Here is a 27585-nt window from a genome sequence, read left to right as displayed (position 1 = left end):
TGTAAACCTCAGTTTGAGGGTAGCCATGTCCTAATTCAGGTATGTTAGGCATAAAGAAATTAAAACCAATGCAGGAAAGCCAATGAACCATAGGAATTTATTTTATTCCACTTGAAATGAATATGAGGAAATGGTTTCCCTTTTAGCATGCCATATGCAACTACATAGCTATAAACGATGCATTGTTATGTAAGTAGAATAAGCCCTCTGTAGTTACTGCTAGCTGACATTGATGGGAGAGGGGCAGTTATCTGTGCTATTCTTTTCCCCCAGGCTGTGCTCCAAGATCTTTTATTATGCCTCTATCAGCCTCCCTTTCATTAGATAAAAGAGGTGATTTTCACTCTTCCAAAAAATTTTAAATTTTACAAAATGAAATAATTTCCACTTCCTTTCTGCCACAAAAGTTTCTTTGGAGGGTCATATTCAGAAATTAGCATTTTCTGGGAAAGTCAACTTAGATTATTTGATACACAAAACCAAATTTAACCCACAATTATTAATACAGGGGTCCCATGTTCAGGGCTGGACATGGACCCCCATTTTCTAGGCCCGGGAGAGCTCAGAAATCAAATTCTCACTCTAGACACAAACAGGCTCTTTCCAGACCACAGTCTCAGGGCTCAAGCAAGGTCATAAAAAAGTAGCCCAACCAGTATTTCATCTGAATGGTTCCTCCTGGAGTAGGGAGCACACACCCTACTGCCTCCCCTGGATGAGGACTGCAAGGACCACATTCCTTTGCTAATTTTAGGATTATTTTCTGCCTGCAGGCTCTTGGCCAATTGTGACATGGTCTGGACATACATTCCCCAACCTCCCCTGACTGCAGGAGAGGAAAGCAGCATGTAGACCCCTAGACAGAAGGTCCACGCAGGCTTCCCACTTGGGTGCCCCCTCCATTACTGAATGTTCTGTCCCCCACCCCTTCCCTTATCTCTTATCTTTCTTTCAATAAACTCTTTCACTTACTGTGTGGCCTATGGTTTCATTCTTAGAACCCAGACATTAAGAACCCACACAGAGAAATTCCAACTACATTATGAAGAGAGTAGTGCTGGCTTCCTAAGCAGACCATAACCTCATTGTGCACAGCCTGGTTCACAGAATAGCAGTAAGCAGCATCACCCAGGCACCTGTTAGCAATGCAGACCCCAACCCACCCCAGACTTACAGAGCCAGAATCTTCATTTTGTTGCAGGAAAATGAGGCCCAATAGAAAGAAAGAACACCCAAACACCTGTGTTTAAAAGAGGAAGGGCTTTATTTCAGCCAGTGAAGCCACTTGGCCGACGAGAGTCCAAAAATGGCTGTCCCCAACAGGCTCTGTCTTTTCCCTTTCATCCCCAGCCATGGGTACCCTTCTCATTGGTCAGTTTGAATCAAGCTGGAGAAGGCGGGGGGGGGGAGGGGCTTTTACAGAAGTAGAAGCAAGCATGAATTTCAAGGTCCCAGAAAATCATGTTTTTACAAATTCCTAAGAGCTGAGTCACCATGGGGAAGACTTTGCAGGAGTGTCCCTGGGGCTCCTGTGAGAAGTCTTTTGTTCTTTCAGACTTTACTTTTCCTGGTATCCTCTCTCAATTTTACCAAGTTCCTCAGGGGAGACACTCAGGGGAAACTTGCAGAAGTGCTGGCCTAAAAGATGGGCTATTCAGTTCAAACTGAGCACACATCCCAGAAACGTAGGGTTGCTGCAACCATCTTCCTGCCACAGCTGACATAAGTAGCTATTAGGTTCCACAGCGTTGGCACTGTAACTGCTGCTTCCTAGCAGAGTTTCCATCATCAGTGGTGAACAGGAAAAGGGAAAGACAGTGTGTGTGGTGAAGGGCACATGTCTTTACCAAGGGTACCAAAGCTTTAAGTCATGGGATGATAAAGAGAGCCCTGGACCAGGAGCACAATCTCCCTGAGCTCAGCCGTCCATCCTGCTTCATCAGCAGGATTGACCCTTTTCTACAGCCTCACATTTAATCTTTCTAGCCATCTACAATGCACCCCTCTTCCCACCCTTCCCGGGCTCTCCCTGTGAAGTCCGGTGTGACTGAACCAAACATCCTTTAACCAAGAGTTCAGGGACTGCCAATGGTGTTCCTAGAAATCTAAGATGATGTGTTTAAAAAAAAAAACAAAAATTGAGGGTGTGGGAATATCTTCATTTTCATAGGGAAAAATTCCATGTTTTTACAAGAATTTCAAAAGGGATTCTAAGCAATCATTTGAGTTAGGAACCACTAACACACTAAGTAATTCTCGCCCATTATCTGTTTTGAAGTTATTGATATAAACTTTTTAGTTGCAAAAATTATCCCGTCCTATTTGACAATGGGCTCATGAGGAGGCAACTCATGCCCCAAACCAATTCTGTGCTGCCACTTACTCTTTTCCAGAAAAAAACAAAACCAAAAATATATTAAAAAGTACAAAACCCCACACAAGAAACAGAGATGGGAAAAAATCATTTGGAGAACCTCCCTGAGCTGCGTTGGCCTTTCCTCACACCTTCTGGTCCTCCCTTCCTTATCCTCTACTTTTGTTACCTTTCACTATTAAAGGGTCATTGTCACTATTCCTCCCTCGGCTTTCGCTCCCCTAAGATCTTTCTAAAGTGTGACATGGATGTTAAAAGCTATATTGTTCTACGTGTGTCCTTTCCTCTTTGTCTTTTTCTGTTTCAAAATCGCATTCAAGGAACAGCAAAGAAAGGTCAGGATAGGCCTTGGCTGGCTATCGCAATGTGCACCATCCCCTCGCCCTTAGCCCAGGGGCCCACAAAGGGGGTGGTATCCTTTCATGCCTTTGAAATCATCAAGGGAAATCAAAGGAACCACTTCCAATCCTATCTTTATAACCAGAAGCCCATTGATCAATGTAGGTAAAGAGATAGCACATCAAGGGCAATGGCATTTAGAAAGTATGATTTGATCCATACAACTTAGTGATCGCAGCAAGCTCAAATCTGTCTCTGCTAGAGAATAAATCTGTACTTGTGTCAGCTCTGAACTATCTCATTCATGAAACACAGGTAAGAAATCACCTCTAGTTGCAATTATCCAACACATTTGAGCTAAGGATCTACATCACCTGTGCGGTGATCCATGGACGGAATGGAGAAAACAATGTAGCCTCAGAATTTCAGTACTGTCGGATACCTGTCATCAGGTCAAAACCTAGGTTTGCTACTAAATGCCCGGGAAATTTGGGTCCCAAACACTTTGCTCCTCTGCAACTCAGTTTACCTAAAAAATGAAAGAGTTAGGTGAGCCGGCTCTCAAAGGTGACAGGTTAAATGTTGAAATCCTGAACTCTGGGATCAGAAAGACTTGCCTTCAAATTCAAACCGTGACACTCACCACCTCATGATTTTAACTCACCCAACTACTGCAAGCCTCAGCTGTTCTGTCTGTAATGTGGAGATAATAATTGCACTCATCTTAGAAGGTATATATAAATGTGTGGTACAAATCAATAATAAAGTCCAAATTACAAGAGTACACTTTAGTTTTTAATGATTAAATATTTTTTATCTTGTTGCAACAATGGAAGCCCATTCATTGTCTGTGATAAATGTTGCCTTGCCCTATAAGCCTATATCTTGCTCTTACTCTGTAAACCTATCTCTCTATTCTTTAATAAATTTTGTTTCATTCTTACTTTATATTGGGGTGTCTGGTCATTCTTCAGCCAACAGCATCCCAAAAATCAAGGATGCAGACAGCTGCGTAAACCCCAACAGCTGCAGTAAGCTATGATAACGCCATCACACTCTAGTGAGCAAGACAGAGAAAGACCCTATTCCAAAAAAAAAAAAAAAAAAAAAAATCCAGATGTCTAAAATGAGATTTGTTGCTTTTTCAAGGGAACCCTTGGGTGAGTTTGTCTTAACTAGACCCCTGCAGCCTGGTTCCCTGTTATGTACTCAGTGCAAGGCCCCTCAAGTGGGATTGATGGATTTTATCTCCTTCCTTGCCATCCCTCCCTCCCAACCTCCACCACCAAAGCTAACCCTCCTCTGGGATACCTCTTGGTTGATGAGTTTCCTTGATTTTAAATGTGTCCTTGTGAAATATGCTGAACTATTTTGTGTGTATAGATGCTTTATCATCTACAAAAATGGTAGAGTACTACACATTCGGCTTCTTTTTGTTTTTTGTTTTTTAACTTGGGCACGTTGTTTGCTACTTCTGTTTACCTTCATAGTCTGAAAACACAGCTAACACATGGCAAAGGTTGTGTCTGAATGGATGGAAAGTCATTCCCTTCTTTTGAAATACAAAGGCAACACCTTGGAAAAAGGAGGAGTAGGTACCTTTATGGAAGGGTGTGCACATATTCATCAGGAGAAATTTCCAGCTGTCCTCACTGGGATGGACAGGAGAAGGAGAGGGTGGGCACAAGGAGGTGGCAGAGGTGAAAGGCTATTTTCAGAAGGCCTTGAAAAGCAAAGGTTTTCAAACTGGAGGATCACAGCAGGGATCCAGCCCACAGGCACGTTTTGTTTATCCCCACAGTGTTTGATTAAAAATCAAGGAATTTAGTACACTAGAATGTTTGTCACAGCTCAATTCACAATCAAAAAGGTGTGGAATCAACCCAAGTGCCCATCAGCCCATGAATGGATTAATAAACTGTGGTACCTGTATACCATGGAGTACTATTCAGCCATAAAAAGATAAAGACTTTGCACCTTTTGTATTTACCTGGAGTTGAAGAACGTTCTCCTTAGTAAAGTATCTCAAGATGGGAAAAACAAGCACCCCATGTACTCAACACCAATTTGAAACTAGTAGATGAACAAGTACAGGCCCACAGGAGAGGGAAACACAATTAAATTCAAGAAGGGGAGAGGGAATAGGAGACAAAGGGCTTAGTAAGCTCCTACCTGTTGGGTATAACTTACGGGGTATATGGCATGCCTCCTGGATAAAGGGTTCAAATGCAACTCAGACTTTTCCTAACAAAAGCAAGCAACATAACCTAATCATATGTATCCTGGTATTAATCCCAAATAGTGAAAAATAAAATAAAAAAAAAAAAATCAAAGAATTTCACATAAAAATCCTTTGTGGCTTCTCTTGCGAAATCATAGGGTTTAGCCACTCGAGCCCCATTCTCCCAAGGAATAATCAGCAGATTGGAGAGCCACTGCCTTCGTGGGACAAGAGCCACAGGATGTTCCACTCCCTAATGTCACACCCAGCTCTCTACCTGACGCTGAAGACACCTGTGAACTTACACTAGAACTCCCACTGCTCCTCTGACAGCAGACCTCATTAAAATAATAAATATTTTAATTTATTTAATATTTTTAATTTATTAAAAGTATGTATTGTTTTTAATTTATTTCATGAATTTAATTTGTTCTTCCTACTTGTAGAATTATTGTGAATATCAACTGAGATAATACATCCAACTCCTTTAAAAACTGTCCATCACTACACAGATACGAGGAAATACCACGCACAGCTTCATCCTTCCCACTTTTAGAGGTTACTAAATAAAAACAATCTCTACCACCATGCTATTATTATAAATATCAGACTGAGTGATATAAATTTGAAATTAAGAAAAAAGGTAAACTAGTCCTGGCGAAAAGATTATCAATAGAAGATTTAAGAACGTGCATCTCTTAAACCTATGTCTACAAATGGGCACATGTATCAGAAATTGCCATTACAAAACTTAAAATGACAAGTATGGTTAATTTTGTTGATCCAAAGTGCACATAACTGAGATGGAACTTGTTTTCCATTTTCAATAGTATTAAGAAGAGCCAGATTATTTTTATTAGGGATAAATTTTAATCAGAGCTGCTAAATCACAGGTAACATTATTCCAAACCAAATGAACTTCATTCATCACAATTCCAGGAAAGCTGAAAGTAATGATTAACAATGAGGGAAAATATAGTTGGAGAAGGGTCACATCTCACCAGTTTTATCCCTTTTTTCTTAATATGTAAGTCTCTTTACTTCTTGTATCTTTTTTCTTCTTCAAGCATTTTAGGTAGTACATAAACCAAAAAGTAAATAAATAAATAATAAATAAATCATCCAAACAGTTTATGAACTTATCGAGGTCAATTCATCTCCATGCTGCTGGATTTGGAAATAGTTCACAGCTATTTCAAACACACCTCCTTCATTATTGACATTTTAGAAAAGCAATTCATTAAAAATAAAATCTTATCAAGACAGTTAAAATTAATAATTTTGTTGTTTCATTCAAATTCATACCCTTGAAGGCCCTATTGATAATGTATGGGGAAAGGAGAACTGGTAAAATTAAGTCACACTCAAGTCTTTTCTTAAAGCTTTGAGCTACCACTTCAGAAGAATGGTGTTGACCCGCCAGCTCCACCTGCTTTCTCCATGTCTGTGCCTCCATTCTGCAGGGGAGGTATCCATGTTGGCGTGTACTGAAATAGTCTGAATCAAATTATCATCTAGTTGAGATGGGGATGTAGCAAGGGGATGTCTCCATGACTCAGAATTCCTCGGAGAGGAACCGCAGTGTCAAACTTGTGATATGGTGTCAAGATGAAATACACTCTGAATTTTATTAATAGTATGAAGCACCACTCATTCAAGTGTCACGCCGGAGTTAGGTGAGTGTTGCCAATCTGAGCTGATGGAGATCAACACGTTTTTCACGCTCTTGTTACCAAGTGCCTATAAAATGTTTATACCTATAATTGTGTCAAATTATGCTAATCGAGTACTGAAAAGACACTAGTAAGTTGAAGTATTCAAAAAGTATATTTCTCAGAATCTCATGGGGCTCTTCAAGTGAGTCACTTGGGGGACCCTTTTCCCTCCACCAAGTACTGTCAAAGTACAATGTCTAGAGTGTCATCTTGGTGTTAATTTAATTTTGAAAAGTAAGTGATACCAGGAAAGCAAATTTATTTAAATCCTTGATTATACACATATAAGGTATTAAGGGTTTTACTTTCCAGTAGTTTTTTTTTTCCCCAGCCCAGTTAGTATCAGTTAGAAATATTTATTTCATATACAGTTTGCATTTATTATAGAGACACTTCAATCACAGTTCGGAGTCTTTAACAACCTCAGTCACCTGGTAAATGTGACTATAAATCAGGTGTGATTGTGAGTCAGGAAGAAAATGAAATAAAAATATTGGTTCCTAGGACAGATTTGTTTTCTCTAACTTCTCTCAGGTCAAAATAAATAGGGATTTTTTTTTTTCTCTGAATGGCATTATAGAAGAATATAACTTCAATGACTTCTCAATTGTATGTGAGAATATTATTCTGCTTTCAGGAATATAGATAAAAATCCTTGAGATCCCAAATCTGACTATATTCTATTAAAATCATTTTTTCTCACTTTTGTTAAACTGTATTTAATCCTTTGTGTCAATGTGCTGAAGAAGATAGTAAAGATATATTTGAACTTTGCCTTAAACTTCTTTAATCTTTTTTTAAGCTCTCATTCATGTAACACAGCTTCAACAATCTGATTTCAACACCCCATCTCCCAAGGGAAAAAATGCTAAGATTTCCAAGTTCAGAGGCCAGTGTGAAACTGGTTCTCCTCAACTACAAGGTGTTTATTTCTCACTGCAGATTCTCTACAGTGCCTCCTGGAGGCCTTTCAAGTCTTTTGAGTTCCAATGGTCGTAAAGAGGCCTTTTATAGTGGCCCAAGCAGTCCTGGAGCTGAAGGAGTTGGGGATGGCACAGGGGGCCACAGAGAATTTTTATCTGGTGTAGAACACATCAACCCTCTTACAAGGCAACATACGCCACCAAGAACACATTTGCCCAAACCTTCATTCTCTGTGCTGGCTACAAGCACAACTTAGCAATGGATTGAAAAATGCTGTTTCATTTTCAAGGCCTTTAATGATGTAGATTCAACTATGGAAGAAACCAACTCATATGGCACATTTTGCCACATTCCCTTTGGTTTTCCATAGCACACATAGAAAGACAAATCTGTCCAGAAATGTGGCTTGCAGGCCCAAGAGTCTACTCCTGGCCCTTGTCCCACCTCTCCCAGAGTACTCTCCAGTGTGAAGTAGTTCTGAACTATTTTGCCCGCCAACCAGGAACCCAACTGTGTTCCACCATTCCTGTTGTTTCCATTCAGTGCCCCTTATCTCAGCTACAATGCCAGTTACTTTATCGCATGCCCCTGTGGCATCCTTCTAATATTTTTGCCCAAGAACTTATGTATTCCAATAGCAGAGATATGCCTAAGGGTATCTGCTGGCAGATGGAAGGCAAGTAGGAGCTCTCTAGGACCAAACCAACGATTAATACATCCAGCCCACATTGCGGGTGATTACCGTCTACCAATCTTCCAAAGGCTTTGTGACCCAAGCTGTTCGTGACAGTCCGCACTATGGCAACAAAACCAAATCACAATTGAAGTGCATACTTAATCAAGAGCCTTTCATTTATGAATAGCTCTAGCAATTAGTTTCTTTGTAACAAGAGAATGTATGAGAGAAAGATGGCACTCCACTAGTATCATATGAGAAAAAAGGTGCAGTGATTTTTTTTAAAAAACCTTAGCCTTCCAAAGCAAATATAAAAATGATTATTATTAGTATGAAAAATCTATTACATGACTGCTGTACCTTATATAGAAGCTAAATTAAAAGAATAATACCATGATACATTGGGGGCAAAGTCATCAGTGTCTTTAATCTTTCAATGTAGGCTGGATTCCCTTTTCCTGGGAATGTTGCTTGACCTTAGAGGAGCTTTTGGGTTGTTATTCCTGCAACAGCCCCTGCTAGCTGATAGTCTCCAGCAGAAATGACTGATTTGGCCAAACTAACGCTTTGAACACCACACATGTTTCCTCCTTTGGAAACTGTAATCTCTTGCAGAAAAACGATTTTTCTTGTTCACTGTACTTCAAGTTAGCACCTGTTGTTTTAAATGATCAATTCACCTCACATTTTGACACTTTCCTATATTGCTTAGAAAATAAAGACCAGGCAACAAACTGAGAGGGAAATATAAAATTATTGAAATTATCTTAACAGATGGAATATTTGGACTGAGAGTTCAACTTTCTAGAGGATCAATCTCTATAACTGTGCTAGAAAGTATGGAAATGCAAAGAAAAAAATGATAGCAGCATTTTTTTTTCTTTTTTAATAGGGTCTCACTGTGTTACCCAGGCTAACTGCTGTCATCATAGCTGATTGCAACCTCCAACTCCTGGGCTGCTCCTGCCACAGCCTCCTAAGTAGCTGAGACTATGGGTGCACACTACCATGCCCATCTAATATTTTTTATTTGTTGTAGAAGTAGGAGTTGCGAGGACGGCGCCTGTGGCTCAAGGAGTAGGGCGCCGGTCCCATATGCCGGAGGTGGCGGGTTCAAACCCAGCCCCGGCCAAAAATCACAAAAAAAAAAAAAAAAAAGAAGTAGGAGCTGCGCTATGTTGCCCAGGCTGATCTCAAACTCCTGGACGCAAACCATAAGAGTTTCCAATGGTGAAAGGTAGAACAACTAGAGGAAAAAAAGAAAAAAAGCAGTATTGGATTATAACTCAAGGCACAAATATACCTGAGTCCATATTACTATAATAAATTTTTTAAAAATTGGAGAAAAGTCACAAATCTTTCATACAAAAGATTTCAAATAATTTTATGTAGATATGAGGTCCGACACTGAGTTTGAGAACTCATCCTAGAAAAAGTGCTACAAATCTCACTGCCGAATGTCAATCACTGCAGTCACCTTCCAAGTACTCCCCTTGGCCATCTGGTGACCGTAGTGATCATTGCCTCAAGAAAATGAAGCAAAGATCCCCAATCCGTAAGTGGGCTTAGTTACTCCTTCCAAAGGTATAGTATGAAAAGGTGGGAAAGAAAGAGCTTTAAGGTGTAGAAACTAAACAAACACTACCTCAACCAGGTGATCAATGTCAACAATAAGAGTGATAAATAATTAACATCATACATTGATATTATGTAATGAAAATGACACTTTACCTCTTGGGGGAGGCAGATCTTCCTCCCCCAAACCCATAACTCATGAGAAAAACATCAGACAAAATCCATTTGAAGGGCATTCCACAAAACAATTACTAGGATTCCTCAAGCCTGTCAAGATCACCAAAAACAAGCAAACTGTGAGACATCTCATAGCCAGAGCCTGAGGAGACATCACCACTAAATGTAATGTGATGTCCTGGAATGAAACAGCAAAAAGAACATTAGTGGAGGCGGAGACAAGATGGCTGACTGGAGCCAGCTTTCCACAGAGGCTCGCGTCCAGAAGGAGAGTTAAAGGACTGAAGTTTAGCAAGTAACCTGGTGGATTAGAGCTGAGCCAAGAGAGAAGGTTGAAGAACGCTCATCAACCCTACTGAGGCAACCTGCAACCCCAAGGATGCAAACAAAAGGTACAAAATCTATTGCCAAGCGGACGGGAGTCCCCTCCCCCATGAGAATGGTTTGGAGTACTCCATACAAATAAGCAATGGGGCTCAAAAGTCCTCCCATCCCACAGGAGAGACCCTCTAAAAACTGGACCTACTTCCCCTACCAGGGGGCCATAGCACTCTCCTGCCAGGCATAAAACTGTATAAAACTGTATAAAACTATATATATTCTCTGCCTGCAATTCTGAGCTCCCAGCACTCCCCTCCACTCTCACTCTGAGGTCTGGAGGCCTGTCCCCCAGGAGTCCAGATTCTTGGGTGTTTTCTTGAGAGGTGTGGACAGGGCATGGACTGCTGCTGGTCAGTGCTGATTCTGTGGCACGGGAGTGAGAGAGGACAGTCGGCTGAGAGGGAACCACACAGGAGTGGCAGCCTCAGGGGCAACAATAGGGCTCACACCCCTGGCTATTCCAGGGTCACACCCCCTGTCTCTCTGGGCAACCAGAGGAGGCCGGGCATCTTCTCCGGTGGCAACCACTGGTGGAACAGATCTGGGAGGATTCTTAATATTGGCCCTTTTTCCTTAATGAGAAAGGACAGGAAAAATGGCTAATATTTTATAAATGTTTCACAAAAAGGAAAAGTAAAAATCTTGAAAACACATCCATCAATAAAACTATGGGAAGATTCATTTTTTATAACATAATTTTAAAAGGGAAAACAGTTTTTTATGATCCTTATAAATAGGTTAGTTAGATATTCCTTCCACATTGAGGTACATTAAAAAACATAAAAATGGTTGTAGAGAAATAGATTAATGATCCTCTTGAGAAGGTACAAAACCACCATAGCACACTCAGCAGTACCGTACCCTGGGGCATCCAGAATGGTAATTCCTTCATTTCCCCTCTCAGGGCTCAGCTTATGCAGGAAGCGTTCAATTTTAAAACTTCAGGGCCCTTAACCAGGCATCAGTCTTGGTCATGTTTCCACCTCCAATGCTATGTTCTGGCACCAAGTTCTAAAATCAAAACTTGTTTAATTTAAAATATATTTGCCAATTTCAAGGCATTAACTGGTTTCTCTTTCTTCATTAAGCACACAAACATCGCTGGCTCTGGGGATTTTAGTGATTGTCGTGCAAACTGCACTGTCTTCAAAATAGAATGTGGAATGTCATATTTCTTACTAAAAGACCATTCTAAAAGACTTAATTTTTTCTTCAAATCGAAACAAAATAGTCCCTCCAAAAGCATAAGTCAAAAGATACAACAACATCTGACTTCTTTTCAAGAAGAGTATATTTTAAAACGTATTATATATATATAGTCATGTAGGTAATATTGTATGAGACCATCTCTCTGATCAACTCAACAAGCTTCTTATTTAAATGAGCTGGCAAAGGTTTTTTTTTTTTTTTTTTCAAGAGGTGTGTCATACACCCTGGCAAAGGATTTTGATCGCCTTCTATAACAACAGTCTCATTACTTTATATTTACTTGAAACAGTGGAAGAAACTGTGGAAATGTTTGCTTATTACACACACCAGTTTTACCGTATAATCGTGGCTTAATGGTAAAGAAATGGAGAAATTTTTTAAAAGAAGATGTCTTTCAATAGGGCCAAATATTAAGAATGGATATGTTAAAAATGGGCGGTGCCTGTGGCTCAAAGGAGTAAGGTGCCGGCCCCATCTACCAGAGGTGGGGGGTTCAACCCCAGCCCCGGCCAAAAACTGCAGAAAAAAAAAAAAAGTATATGAGTTTTATTACAGCACTGTTGATATATATATAATACAGAAATATGTTAGCTGGGATTATAAAGAGAAGTTAGTTGTGCTAAGTGGTAGGATTGTGGGAATGTGGTTTTTAATGCTCTAAAATCATCATTAATATAGAACTCCAAGGGAGAAGGTAACAACTTAGAAATAAAATATAAAAAATACAGGTAAGATGTTCAGAAGTTTGAGCATTTCACAAATGGAGATTATTTTCTTTGGCACCTTAAACTCTTAAAAATAACCAAATGGTATTTTTGTTTTCCTCCTCAGAAACCCATTTAAAATTGAATGCGTAACAGACAGGAGTCCCGCTGAGTTCATCTCTTCTTTTGGAAACTGCCATGAATACTTTAAATAGTCAAGGTCTTGAAGCTACAGTGAGGTTTATAATCTTCAACAACATACTACTCCCTGTTACTTATAGGAAAACCATTTTCCACAAGGACTCGCTGACACTGCTCCCTCTAATCATCATTTCTGCAGCATTTAGGTACAGGATCCAGGGTGTCCTCTCTTCAGACGCGAACACGGTGACAGTGGAGCAGGGAGACGTGGGCTAGTCGCAGGGAGAGTCACAGGGAGACACTAGTCTTTGAGATTCATTAGAGCAACGATTTGCAAGGGGTTTGCCATGGCACACTGGTGTGCTGGGAAATTTTTTAAAGATTATTAATTAAATTATTTTTGAAGAAGTTCAGAGCACAAGAAGTGTATTCTTTTTTTCCACTCTTTTTTTTGATCAGCATAATTTAAGTGTGTCATGGAAGTTTAACTATAGGTTCAAGTGTGCCGTGAGATGAAAAAGGGTGAAAAACACTGGTGTAGAACAAGGAAGTAGATAGATTGCACTGCACTGACACTTCAACTGCTGATGTGATCTGAATCCTATCACATATTCTAATGCTAAAAAAAGAAAAAAAAAGGAGTACCCCAGACAGTCTACTGGGATTGACTTCCTAATGGGAAAATGTAATGGTTTTAAGCACTTTAAAATACTGCATCCTTTTGGAAACTTTGATGGCTAATTTTATAGGTCAACTTGACTGGGCCACAGGATGCCCAGACAGTTGATCAGACATTATTCTGGGTGTTTCTGTGAAGATGTTTTTGGATGAGATTAAGCTTTGAATTAGTAGACTGAATAAAAAAGGTTGCCATCCATAATAAGGGTGAGCCTCATCTAACCAGGTGAAGGTTAAACAGATAAAAAGGCTGAACCTCCCCCAAATTAACAGAGAAATCTTCCTGCCTGGCAGCCTTTGAACTGGAACACTGACTTTTCTTGTCTTTGTCTTCAAACTAAAAACATTAGCTTTTCCGGGGTCTTGAGTCTGCTGTTCAGTGGACCATCACTACAGCATCAGCTCTCCAGGTTTCAGGCCTTCAGACCCAGACTGGAACTAAACCCCTGTTTCTTGTAGGTCTCCAACTTGCTGATTCACCTTGCAGATTTTGAGACTTGCTGGCCTCTATGATCATGTACACTAACTCCTTGTAATACATCTTTTTATATATAGAGGGTGCCAAAAAATGTATATGCATTTTAATATAGCAAAAACTGTTTTCAAATTGTAATACTCAATTCATGTTTGCCTTCTGCAATTATAAGAGATATAATATATAATATACAAGATAACAAACTTATTATTACAGTTTTTGCACTTTTTTTTCCTTTCTTAAAATGTGTACACATCTTTTGGCAACCTTTGTATATCTGCTATTGGTTCTGTTTATCTGGAGATCTCCGACTAATACAAATACTTTTGCACAGAAAAGATATTTGGCTCTTCCAACTTTATAAATCTGGGTGGCTAGTGTCCACCTGAACAGTGAACAATACCTTGTTTCACTGAGTGGGCCAAACAATCTAGAAAAAAGCATAATCATCACATACTTGGTTTCATTGAAGGAAGTGGCCAATTTAAAGGTAAAATAAGCTGTGTTCAGACACAAGTCTGAAAGATCTGTTCTAATTTATAAACTCTTGCAGAAATTATAACACAAATTGAAAAGTCCTAAATTTTTCAATTTATATTTAGTCAGTAACATTATTTTCAGAGATTTCTTTTTTTTTTTTTTTTTTTGTAGAGACAGAGTCTCACTGTACCGCCCTTGGGTAGAGTGCCGTGGCGTCACACGGCTCACAGCAACCTCCAACTCCTGGGCTTACGGGATTCTCTTGCCTCAGCCTCCCGAGCAGCTGGACTACAGGCGCCCACCACAACACCCGGCTAATTTTTTTTTGTTGCAGTTTGGCCGGGGCTGGGTTTGAACCCGCCACCCTCGGCATATGGGGCCGGTGCCCTACTCACTGAGCCACAGGCGCCGCCCGAGATTTCTTATTCTCTTAAATTATCTCTAAATCCACACATTTAGGTAGATGGTAACATTTCTGAGAAAACTTGATGATCGTCGATAAAAGGAATTGAGCCACTCAAGAATTACGGGAAAGAGTATAATTGACCCTTGCACAACTTGAGTTTGAACTACACAGGTCCACTTACATGCAGATTTTTTTCTTTTTTTTTTTTAATTGTTGGGGGTTCATTGAAGGTACAATAAGCCAAGTTACACTGATTGCAATTGGTAGGTAAAGTCCCTCTTGCAATCATGTCTTGCCCCCATAAAGTGTGACACACACCAAGGCCCCACCCTCCTCCCTCCATCCCTCTTTCTGCTTCCCCCCCCATAACCTTAATTGTCATTAATTGTCCTCATATCAAAATTGAGTACATAGGATTCATGCTTCTCCATTCTTGTCATGCTTTACTAAGAATAATGTCTTCCACTTCCATCCAGGTTAATATGAAGGATGTAAAGTCTCCTTTTTTTTAAAGGCTGAATAGTATTCTGTGGTATACATATACCACGGCTTGTTAATCCATTCCTGGGTTGGTGGACATTTAGGCTGTTTCCACATTTTGGCGATTGTAAATTGAGCTGCAATAAACAGTCTAGTACAAGTGTCCTTATGATAAAAGGATTTTTTTCCTTCTGGGTAGATGCCCAGTAATGGAATTGCAGGATCAAATGGGAGGTCTAGCTTGAGTACTTTGAGGTTTCTCCATACTTCCTTCCAGAAAGGTTGTACTAGTTTGCAGTCCCACCAGCAGTGTAAAAGTGTTCCCGTCTCTCCACATCCACGCCAGCATCTGCAGTTTTGAGATTTTGTGATGTGGGCCATTCTCACTGGGGTTAGATGATATCTCAGGGTTGTTTTGATTTGCATTTCTCTAATATATAGAGATGATGAACATTTTTTCATGTGTTAGCCATTCGTCTGTCATCTTTAGAGAAAGTTCTATTCATGTCTCTTGCCCATTGATATATGAGATTGTTGGCTTTTTTCATGTGGATTAATTTGAGTTCTCTATAGATCCTAGTTATCAAGCTTTTATCTGATTGAAAATATGCAAATATCCTTTCCCATTGTGTAGGTTGTCTCTTTGCTTTGGTTGTTGTCTCCTTAGCTGTACAGAAGCTTTTGAGTTTAATGAAGTCCCATTTGTTTATTTTTGTTGTTGTTGCAATTGCCATGGCAGTCTTCTTCATGAAGTCTTTCCCCAGGCCAATATCTTCCAGTGTTTTTCCTATGCTTTCTTTGAGGGTTTTTATTGTTTCATGCCTTAAATTTAACCACAAGACTCCTAGAAGTCATCAAAAAATACAGTAATGTTTTAGGATGTAAAGTCACTGTCCACAAGTCAGTAGCTAGTTATGCAGATTTTTTTCAATAAAAAAGGTTATGTGTGTCTAGCTCGGCTTCCTCCCCTCCACATCCTTTGCTTCTTCTTCTGACACCTATGAAAGATAAAGACCAACCCTCCCTCTTTCCTTCTCCTCCACCTACTCAAAATGAAGATGATGATGAAGACCTTTATAATGACCTGCTTCCACCTAATGGATAGTAAACATATTTTCTCTTTCTTATGATTTCATTAATAACATTTTCTCTGCTCTAGCTTTATTATAAGAATGCAACTTATAATACCTATAACATACAAAATATGTGTTAATTGACTATTATTGGAAAGGCCACCAGTGAACAGTAGGCTATTAGTTAAACTTTGGGTGAATATATGTGAATTCACATTACATGTGAATTTTAGACCACACGGTATCAACATCCTGACCTCCCCAAGGTTCAAAGTTCGAACGCAACTCTGTTTGGATTAACATGTTTTATTCTCAACACTGCTCAAGATCATCACTGGTCATAAACTCTGAATAAGACTTAATATTCTCTTGGACTCCTTAATCAGGACACAGGAATCCTGAAGTAGACTCAACCTCAAAAACCTCATAAGTGATAATATCCTTCCATACATGAATACCTGAAAAGTGAGGGGGGATTAATCTAAAATATATGCTAGTGATTAAACTTCAATATAAAAGTACATTTATCAAAAGTTTCATTTAAGAAGATCTAAAGAGTTTCTATAAAAGATCACTGAGGAACAAGAAGCAGTCATAAAAATTGCAGAACTTTGTAGACCTAGGTTTTTGGAAGCTGAGACAATTTCCAATAGCTAAAGCACATGTCAGAATTACACCCTGAATAAAGGGATCACGAATAAAAGGCAGCCTTTAGGTACCTAAAATCTCCTGAACAGTGGATCCGGCAGAATATCAGAGGCAGGAACCATCTGATGCATAATCTGTTAGCTGCTCTCCAGAGCATCTTTGTCCAGTGGTTGGGTGGATTTCACTGACTGCTGGCCTTGAGGATGTCAATGGTGCCGTAGAGGCAAAGAATACATTACCCAGCAGATGCAGGAAACATTGGGGAAGGTCATTATTTTTCAGAGGACTGGTCCAAAAGGAAGAAAATCTTTGTTCAACCTGATAAATATAACTCTAGATGTAAAAACTACATGATTCTGGGACTGTAACCTCCTCTGAGAGATTTCTATTCTGTAATACCTTTAACCAGTTCTTAATGTGCTCCTAATTTCTCTGAATTTATGATTTCTCATAATTTTTTTCTACCTTTGGCCCAGCCATCATCAATTGCAGTAGTATTAATTTTATAATTAGCCTCCTTTACTAATTCTGTTCTAAATTCTAAATTCAAACCAGTTCCAAGGTGACCTGAGTAATATGAAGAGGTAAAAATGACTGTGGAAAACTTTATAATCCCTAGAAGGAAAAATTCAGTGTTCCCATTGCTCTCCTATTTTTCTCAGTTTTAAATCTTAGATTATTTGATTTATTTTTGCTTTCTCAATGTATGGCTATTTTTTCCTTTCAGTTCTGATTTCCAATTCCAAGGCTTCAAAGGCTAGAATAAAAAGCAGAAAGGGAATTGGGCTGGAGGAAAACTTTCTCATTCTATTTGTTTTCTTCACCATAACTAGTAGATCAACATTTTTAATTGGAAGAAAGAAGGAACTAAGTTTGAAAATCAAATAGTAAAATTGTATCTCTGCCATCTATTGACTATGCAAATTACTTTTTTAAAAAATGACTTAAGCTCTCTGATCGTTATTTCCATGTATGAAATAGAAAGGAAAACAATTTCATATATAATATGCAAAATATCAAGCACAAGGATGTAGCATGCAACAAGCCCCCCCAAAAAAAAGAGTGGAAAGAAGTCACTGCCTCCTATTATTTCTATTACTTATATTATTCTTCTACTAACAATATTAATCGTATTCAGTCCCTCAGCAAATATGGCAAACCAAATGATGGCACCACCCACCTTGTCAAAAATATCTATGCTCTATTTTCTTGAACCTGTGAATATACCGCATTACATGATAAAAGGACCCTCGCAGGTGGAATTAAGGTTATAGATTGCATTGGCTTCCTTCTCCTCCTGTAACAAAACACCATAATCTTAGTGGCTTAAGATAACACAAGTTATAATAATCTTGTAGTTCTGTAAGTCATAAATCTAAAATAGGTTTCACTGGGTATTAGTAGGGCTGAGTTCCTTTCTGGCTGCTCCAGGAAAGAATCCATTTTCTTCATTTCTACGGATTCTGTAGGCTGCGTATTGGTCACAGCGGCCTTCCTTATTCAAACTTGACAATGTCTGGTGGAATTTCTCTGTCACTGACCCTTCCACCTGCCTCATCTATATTTAAAGATCTTTCTGTTTGATAGAGGGAGGGTAAATGGTGGGACCACACCTACAGAGCATATTGCAAGGGTACAAGTCAAATCTATCAAGTGTAGAACATATATGTCTTAACACAATAATCAAGTCAATGAGGCAAAAGCTATTATTAATTAGTTTGATGTAAGTGTGTCAAATTGTATAAAAATATTAACACATTTTACCCCCATATACATAAATGTATTCATGATCTATGTGTATATGACATAATAAAATAAACAAATAAAAATTTAACTAAGAAAAGAAAAAAAAATAAAGATCTTTCTGATTCAATTGGACCCACCTAAATAAACCTAGCTAATCCCACTATTTTAAAGTCTGCAAATTAGCAAACTTGACCTCCATCTGCTACCTTAATTACCTTTCGTTATATACTTTAACATGTTCACAGGTTCCAGGGATTAGAACGCGGGCATCTATGAAAGGTACCTTTTCTGCTTCCTAAAAAGACTTTTTTGTTTTTCTAAAAGGACTTGAAAATATAAAGATGTTCCTGGATTATCTGGTTGGCCAAACATAATCACAAAAACCCTAATAGCAAATGAGAATGGTAGAATAGTTAGTTGGATTACAGTGACAGAAGGAAGGGAAGAAAGATTCCTACTCAAGATGCTATTCCTGGTTTTGAAGATGAAGGAAACACCATAAATCAAGGTAGGGATGAAGCCCTTAGAAGCTGGAAACAGTGCTCAACTACTTTCAGCAGGAAAACAGGAGCATCAATTCTAGAGTCACAAAGGAGAGAATTCTGCAAACAAACCTAGACCACAAGCTTACACTGTTCTCGGGGTCCAACATTACAGCTGTGGTTGTATCACAGCACCAAGGACGATGTTACTGCAGGCGTATGAGTGTTGCAATAGATTGAACGTGTCTCTCTAAAATTAATATTTTGAAACCCTAACCCTCTTCCTGGTACTATGAGGAGATGAGCAGTCTGCATCTAGGAACGGGGCCTCCCCAGATCCAGCCCTGCTGGTTCACTGACTTCAGACTTCCAGGCTCCAGAACTATAAGAAATAAAAGTCTATTGTTTATAAGCCACTGAATCTATACTTGATTATAGTAACCCAAACTAAGACAAGCACCTTCAATGTTAACTAGTTAGCAAATGATGATTGTTTGTAGAAAAAAGAAAATAAGGTTAGACTTATTTAAAAGCACAACTTAGAGAGAAGGGCGTCTCTTCCTTTTTTCTCCTGGAGATACATGCACACACACATACCTCCTTGTGAAGACCTTATAATTTTGAATTTTAAAACTACACTATCGGGTGACGCCTGTGGCTCAGTGAGTAGGGTGCTGGCCCTGTATGCTGAGGGTGGTGGGTTCGGACCCAGCCCCGGCCAAACTGCAACAGAAAAATGGCCGGGCGTTGTGGCGGGCGCCTGTAGTCCCAGCTGCTTGGGAGGCTGAGGCAAGAGAATTGCGTAAACCCAAGAGTTAGAGGTTGCTGTGAACCGTGTGACGCCACGGCACTCTACCCGAGGGCGGTACAGTGAGACTCTGTCTCTACCAAAAAAAAAAAAAAAAAAAATTAAAAATTAAAACTACACTATCATTGCAACAATTAAAGCAAATATACAAACCTCAGAATAAGAAAAGATACTTGTAAGTTACGAATGTGACAAAGGGTTGTTAATTAGAATCTATAGAGAACTCAAATTCATCAACAAAAAGAGAGCAAACCATCCCACCTATCACTGGGCCAGGGACACATAAAGAACCTTCTCTGAGGAAGACAGACAAATGGCTAACAAACATAAAAAATTCTCATCATGCCTAATCATCAGAGAAATACAAATCAAAACCACCCCGAGATACCACTTAACCCCAGTGAGAAAAGCCCACATCACGAAGTCCCAGAGCTGCAGATGCTGGCACAGATGTGGAGAAAAGGGAACACATTTACACTGTTGGTGGAACTGCAAACGAATATAACCTCTTTGAGGCCAGGCAGGGTGGCTCATGCCTGTAATCCTAGCACTCTAGGAGGTTGAGGCAGGTGGAATGCTTGAGCTCAGTAGTTGGAGACCAGCCTGGGCAAAAGCGAGACCCATGTCTAAAAATAGCTGGGTGTGGTGGCAGATGCCTCCAGTTCTAGCTATTTTGGAGGCTGAGGCAAGAGGATCGCTTGAGCCTAGGAGTCTGAGGTTGCTGTGAGCTACAAAGCTACAGCACTCTACCCAGGGCAACAAAGTAAGCCTCCGTCTCAAAAAAAAAAAAAAAAAAAAATACAGTCTCTTTGGAAAGAAGTTTGGGGAATCCTCCAAGAATTCAAATTAGGCCTTCCATATGATCCCACAATCCCATTGCCTTAAAACACCATTTTATTATAAGGACATTTGCACTAGACTGTTTATTGCAGCTCAATTTACAATTGCCAAGATGTCTAAACAACCTAACTGCCCATCAACCCATGAATGGATTAACAAACTGTGGTATACGGACACCATCGACTACTCTTCAGCCATAAAAGAAAGATGAAGACTTTCTATCTTTCGTATTTACTTGGATGGAGTTTAAACAAATTATTCTTAGTAAAGTATCACAAGAAAGGAAAAGAAAGCATCCAATGTACTCAATACTAATATGATGCCAGTAGATGATCTAATACACGCCCACATAGGAGAAAAGCTCAATTCAATTCAAGTTGGGGGTCAGGGGAATGAGAGAGGGGAAGAGGAAGAGGGCTGGGTGCCTCCCACTTAATGGGCACCCTGTAGGGGTATGTGCCACACTTCCTGGGTGCGGGGCACAACTATAGGAGGGAGTCCACCTGAGAAATGCAAACTTAGTAACTTAGTTGTTTGTATCCTCACTTGATCTGAAAACAAAAAACCCTGCTCTATCAGGGAAAATAATAATTTCACAATGGAGAAGCCCAGCAGATACTACCTTAGCCAAGTGTCACGTCAACATCGCTGATAATAAGACTCGCCTCCAGCACGGATGCGGTGCTGCATGTGAGGCAGAGGACGAGACCTCAATCTACAAATGATACCTTTAATCCAACGATGAGAAAAGAGCAGACAAACCAAACCCGAGAGACTGAGACTAGGGAAGACCAAGGACCTGTCACAGGCGAGGGAGACGAAGAAGAAATAACAGTAAACGCAATGTGGAGTCCACCATTGGATGTTAGAACCGAAAATAAAAAAAGCAGTAAGGGAAAAACTGGCAAAATGGGAATAATCTCGAATTTGAAGAAATTTGAATAAACTGTCATTTGTTTTATAGTATCGTAGCAATTTTAGTTTTCAGGTTTTGACCCACTGTACTACAGTTATGTACTTTGTTAATATTAGAGGGAAGTGGGTGAAGGGTATACGCAATCTTCATTAAGTCTAAAATTATTTCAAAATAAAAAGTTACAAATAAAAAATAATTACATCAGGAGTTAGATAGTCCCAGGTAGTCTTCAAGGCAAAACAGTTCTCCCCTCTACTGCTATAGTCGTGTGTGAGTATCACGAAGTGGCCACGTAGGGTCACTTGTCGCCTCCAAAGTGGCCACGTAAGGTGGAGTGGGAAGCTTGGTTCTGAAACCGGGGACATGTCATTGAGTGAGCCCAGGAACTGTTGGGAACAGACCTGAGACAGGCCTGCTAATTTCACTCCAACCTGCGGCCTCCTTCAGACACAAGCCAGTGGCCTAGGCATTATGGGCCCTTACCAGCCCTCCGCCAGCATTCTGAAATGACCACGTGGGAGTCCAAGTGGGGATTGCCAGGATTAGCAAATGGCACAAGACTAGCAGAGAAACGATTGCTTTTCACAAACATTCTGAAAACACACATAAAATCACCAAGAGCTATGCTGCATGAATTAACAGGAACTATTCAACCAAAATAAAAGTTTTTTCCCAATAAGTTGTGACATACAATGTGATGCCTTACCAAAAAAAAAAAAAAGTCTCTAAATAGAACCTTTTATCACATTTCCTGAGGCAATAGAAAGGAATTTTTTTTTAATGCAACAATTATTTCTCAGTTTGCTCTTTTTCTGTCAAGCATGCAACTGCTTCGCCTTTCTTCTGAAGCAGTTCATATTATGATGAATGAAAGGAGAGAAATAAAAGAACCATGATCGTGTCAGCCACAACTCAACAAATACATTTATTAAAAAGAACTCCCCCAGAACTCTTAGAAGCCTCACAAAGTCCTTTTCACACACCAACTCTATTATAAACTGAAACGTCCCTTTCCTTTATTTTGAATCATTGTCACCATCCTCTGTGCTTGTATCAACCAGTGATTTACACTGTATCAGATGATAATATTCTCGTAAATTCGGTATTTTAATGGCTATAATAGCTGTAATAAAGAAATTAAATCAGATGTCATATGCGCAATGTACTTTTTTTGCCACTAACAATAAACCAAATTATTGCAGACTAGATAATAGAAAGCAAAATATGTATCTATTTGCAATTGAAAGCTCGTGTGAAAATCACTCTCAGATGAGATTTTAGGGTGGTAACAGAGGAGCAGGCTGGTGGCCACGTAGGTCACTTATCCCCTCCAAAGTGGCCACGTAGGTGACCAGAGGTGCCCAGGTGACAAAGGAGCAGGCAATGTGCTGGTTTCCCCTAACACAGCTCTTCTTCCAATTCTTTTAACTTCATCCATTGCGATGCTTCACTTTAGACTTTGTCCTGGAGAGCGTCACACTGTCCGTCCTTTCCCCCTCCTCTGATCTGACCAAATTCCTAGAACCCAGGGCTATAGTTTTATTTCCTATGCACATGATTTCACACAGCTGATGAATATAACACACCATGGGTAAACAGCAGGGAGGGGCTAAGTGGAAACCTCATTTGTTAGTTTTCCCCCTTGGAGGTGGTTATTTTTTAAATTACTGATATTGGACACTGTAGGAGTGCCCTTTCCACACACACGGAAGCACTCCAGTGGCCCCAGGAGTCACCAAGACTAGTGGATTTTAATAGTTATAGATCTTAAATGGAGGGTTAGAAATTGTTTCTTTTCATTACAATTACAACAAGGAATTAACCCCAAGGGTATCCACTTAATTGCATAATATATAGACTGGAACGCTAATGTGGCTCTTCCGCAGCGTAATAAAGAGGCAACTGGCCCTTCTCTCCCTGGGTGAGTTTCTGTAATATGTATCACAAAAAAAATGTAAAAGGAAGAAGATTTGAAGTTAACAAGCTCCATAATGTCACCAGCTCCAGTGCCTGGCGTGAGCAGGCCCTCATAGGCCCGGAGCACTGCTGTTCCGTTTTTTTGTTTACAGTGGCAGCTCAGTCTTTTCTTTGAATGGCTTCACTGACGGACACACACACACACACACACACAAATGGAAAGTGAGATAAGGAAAGATACTGTGCAATTAAACACAGGAAGTCAAACACCTCATTTCTGAGTGGGCCCAGCAGTGCACACTGCCCAGTTCCCATCATGTCAGTTTAACCCTTGGCACTTGCCAGTGACCTGCACTCCCTTTTATGGGCACTCTATCCCCACTGGCTGGAACCTGAAGGTTAGAGTTTTCCATCTTCAGGCTCCAAACGTCTGAAGCAACTTCCCGGCAGAGATCTGAAATCCCGCACCCTGCTGATCAGGTCTCTTGGTTAAAGGCATTTTTAGCTCCCAATGCTCTTTCATGTTTGACTGTGGCTCTTTGAGACGGAAGAGAGGGAGGGCAGTAGTTCGGAAACAGAGGTTTAGACAGAGGTAGGACAGAGATGGTGGGAGACCAATGACCGTTCAATAAGAGCCTGACTCCTGGAGGACAAGGCCCTTTCCTTCTCCACGGATCACGCATTTCTAGCCTCTGCTGCCACACTGGCCCACTACGTGCTTCCAACCAGCGACAGCCTGGAATCACTTCTTCCTTTCCTCTGAAAGTGCCAGTCAGCTCTGTAGAAATCTGCACATTGTCCAGTCAGCTGGGGAACACACAATGAGCCAAAGAGGAGAAAGAACACCCCCCCTCAACTCATTTGTTCAATCTATCAGGCAGATCCTATTCTGGAGACAGAGAAGATTGTATATAAAGCCACCAAAAAAGAAAATAAATAAAGAACCTTCTGGCTTCAGTGAAAAGCAATGTTTTACGAATCAAAATGCCCAGCTTCCCTCCTGAGATAGGAAGCAGTGGCTTGAAGCAGGTGTCAAGAGGGCTGTCAGGAGAGCACTAGCGACGGGAGGTCTCCAAGGAGAACCACCCGAGATGTTTCTCCCACGAGAAAGCTGAGAAAGTCCTCCTGGTTAGCTAAGAGCTGCAGACACCATTGCGGGAAACTATTTCTGGAAAAGTTCAGAATTGTTTGTGAACCACAAGTAGCAGAAGGAGGAGAAAAGAAGGTATGTGGCCCCCATAAAACCAACACTTCAAGGAAACCATGAAAAGCAATGAGACGGTTACATGGTTTAGCAGGACAGTCTCCGCCCAAACTCATGGCCAAGGCTTTGTAAATATAAACCAGGGACCCTATGTCAAGGCACGCACTGGTCAATGGCCACAGACTTTTCTAGCCTCATGTTTTCTCATTCCACATATTCATCCTCCTAAAACCACATGTCTCCATAAGCTAAGTTTCCTGAATATATCAAACTTTGACTTATTAAAAGTTGCATTTGTCTCAAAATAGCTCCTTAAGTGTTTTTCTCCAGTAACTTTAATTGTGTTTGTTCTGGGCTCATAAACTTCAGGGATTTGAAATGTTAAAGAAAACACAAGTGTGGTATCCAAATGTTTCAGTTTTTCTAAGCTCAATGCATTCTAATTGACTCTTTCCTTTAAAAATTATAATTAAAAGGAGTAAGTTCACCTATGTATAAAGTTCTCATTTCTTTATTTACCTTAAATCTGTTCATGCAGAAAACTGTTAATGTTCTTTGTTTGCTTTGCATTAAATAGGAATAGAACACAAAACGATTCTCTAATTAGAATTACATGGTATATATATCTCACAAGTTTGATTTTCTGAATTTTCCCCTGACATTTTCAAATTGAATATCATATTTGGTATCAGCCTAACCAAAAAAAAGCATTTAATTTTTATAATGAATTAAGAGAATATCTAAATTTGGCATACCAGTTTTTGTCTCTGTTGAAATATGTTAGTAGGTTTTTTTAATTAAACTGACTTACAACAGGAAATTTTATATCTTTTAAGTAAAGTGAGACTGTAGCCTCCAGTTATATTATCATGATTAGAGCTAAAACTTATTTATATCAAATTACATTTGGTAAATATCTACTACATATATTCTGTATAGAACACTATTTGTTTTCTAAGTCTTCTCAGAGACTACAAACTTTTTAATGTCAGATATGACATCATAGTATTTGATATTTTCAAGGCCTATCACAATCTTTACAATGTTAACAATTATTTGGAGCTCAAGCAATACTTCTTAAGTAATTTAATATTTCTTTAACGATATAAATGCTTGCTATACCGGAAATAGCTAACTAGGCTATGTAGACCTATCTATCATCATAAATTGCCTCCCTCAAATGATAGAGGCTGTTTCAAAAATGGAATATAAATAGACACACACATACTCACAGACATATGCAAAATGCTTTTGTTCTTTTCTAAAATCCCAAGATCACACTGGTAGATGGCCAGGGCAAGAACAGAACTCCTATCTCTGAGAGCTATAATGCTCTGAAAAGTAGAAGGGTTTCCCTAACTCTTTAACTCTGACCTTAATAGTTCTGAAATTTTGCCCAACATGCCCAATGACCCTGGAGACAGTGGTCTAAAACTGCTTCAATGTCTCCCACAAAACTGATTTTTCTCTTATGCTTCCCCTTTTGGTCAAAAAGAAAAATTATTTTCTAAGGCTGTAGGGATATTTTTGGACATGTTGAGATGATTAGACTTGTATTTGGATGTGTCAGTCAACCATTTAGATAAAAGAGTTTGGGCCTCCAGGCTGAGAGAGATAGATTAGGGAGTCAGCAATGTAGAGATGGAATCTAGATCCCTAAAATTACCTAAGTGGTGGAATAGAAATGGACAAGAAGAAAAGTGCGTGGGCCAAGACACAGAGAAGTTCAATTTGTGGAGACAGTGAGGGGTGGTGTCCCCGGACACGGGCGGGTGCAGGCAGTGAGGTGGGCGAGAATCCCCGCACGGATGGTATCCTGTATTTTAGGTTGAAGCAGATGTTTCCAGGAGGGTGATCAGCTGTGTTAACCACTGCTAGGTCCTGTTTAGATAACTGATGGCCACCATCTTTGTCAGCATTGCGGCTATCGGTGACCTTGGTAAGAGCTGCCTCAATGAGTGGTGGGGATGAAAGCTTGATTGGTGTGGTTCCAAAACAGAATGTAGACACAAAGAGGAAAACTTTCAAGAAACATGAAAGGGAGTGGATAATTGAGGTGATAATGGGAGAGGTGGAGAGTCAGAGTATTTTTCAAGATAGAAATAAATAATAATGTGCTTAGGTATCAATAGTGATGAACTATTAGCATGTGAAAAATTAGTTTTGCTGTAGAGCAAAGAAATAATTGCCACGTAATCTCCCGGAGTAAGAGAGGATGGGATGTAGTTGACAAGCAGGGCAAGTTCATCAACACCAATAGGGAGGGGGACGGAGTTTATGAGGTGGACACATGGTGGTGGCCACACATGAAAATTTCTCATCTGATAGCTTGTGTTTTCTCACCAGTCAAGTCTTAAGAGAAGCTTCGGCTACTCAGAAAGCCTCCCAGCACCACTCTGTCTAAGTCTCTCTCCATGTCACAGGGTCTCCAACCTTACTATGGTATTTTATAATCTTTTTGGTACTTAGGGTCTTTTGACATTGTTATCTAGTTTGTTTCCTTGCTTACACGTATGTCTCCGAACTAAGAACAAAGAACTCACTTCTCTTCTTCAGATTCTTACTCTAAAGATTAAGATTAGGTTGATTCCCCAAGCTAAAGCAGGGAATACAAAGAGTAAGCTTAATGTCTATAATCGTTGGATGAATAAATCAATGAAAGCTTCAGAAACAAGCATTTTCTAGAATGCAAATGATTTAAAATGTGCTATCACCAGTGTCTTTTGTTTTTTTTTTTTTTTTTGGTTCAAGCACATGGGCAGCAAAGCGTGAGGGTAGTTGTGAAGCCCTACTGGCTCTGTTGAAAACGTGATCTGCTGAGAGTCAGGTAAAAGTGAATTAGAGCTTTCCCAGGCATGTTACAGGCTGCAGGCCAAGAGCACCAGAGAAGAGGAGCAGGTATGTCCAACGTAAATATTCAGTAGTCTCCCTGAGGCCCTGCAGTTGTGTGCAAAGGATGGTGCTGAAAAGGAAAAGGTCATTCAGAAAGTAAAGCA

The sequence above is a fragment of the Nycticebus coucang genome, chromosome 5 (assembly GCF_027406575.1).
Source record: "Nycticebus coucang isolate mNycCou1 chromosome 5, mNycCou1.pri, whole genome shotgun sequence".
Classification (NCBI taxonomy): Eukaryota; Metazoa; Chordata; class Mammalia; order Primates; family Lorisidae; genus Nycticebus; species Nycticebus coucang.
Note: the sequence above shows the minus strand (reverse complement) of the source record.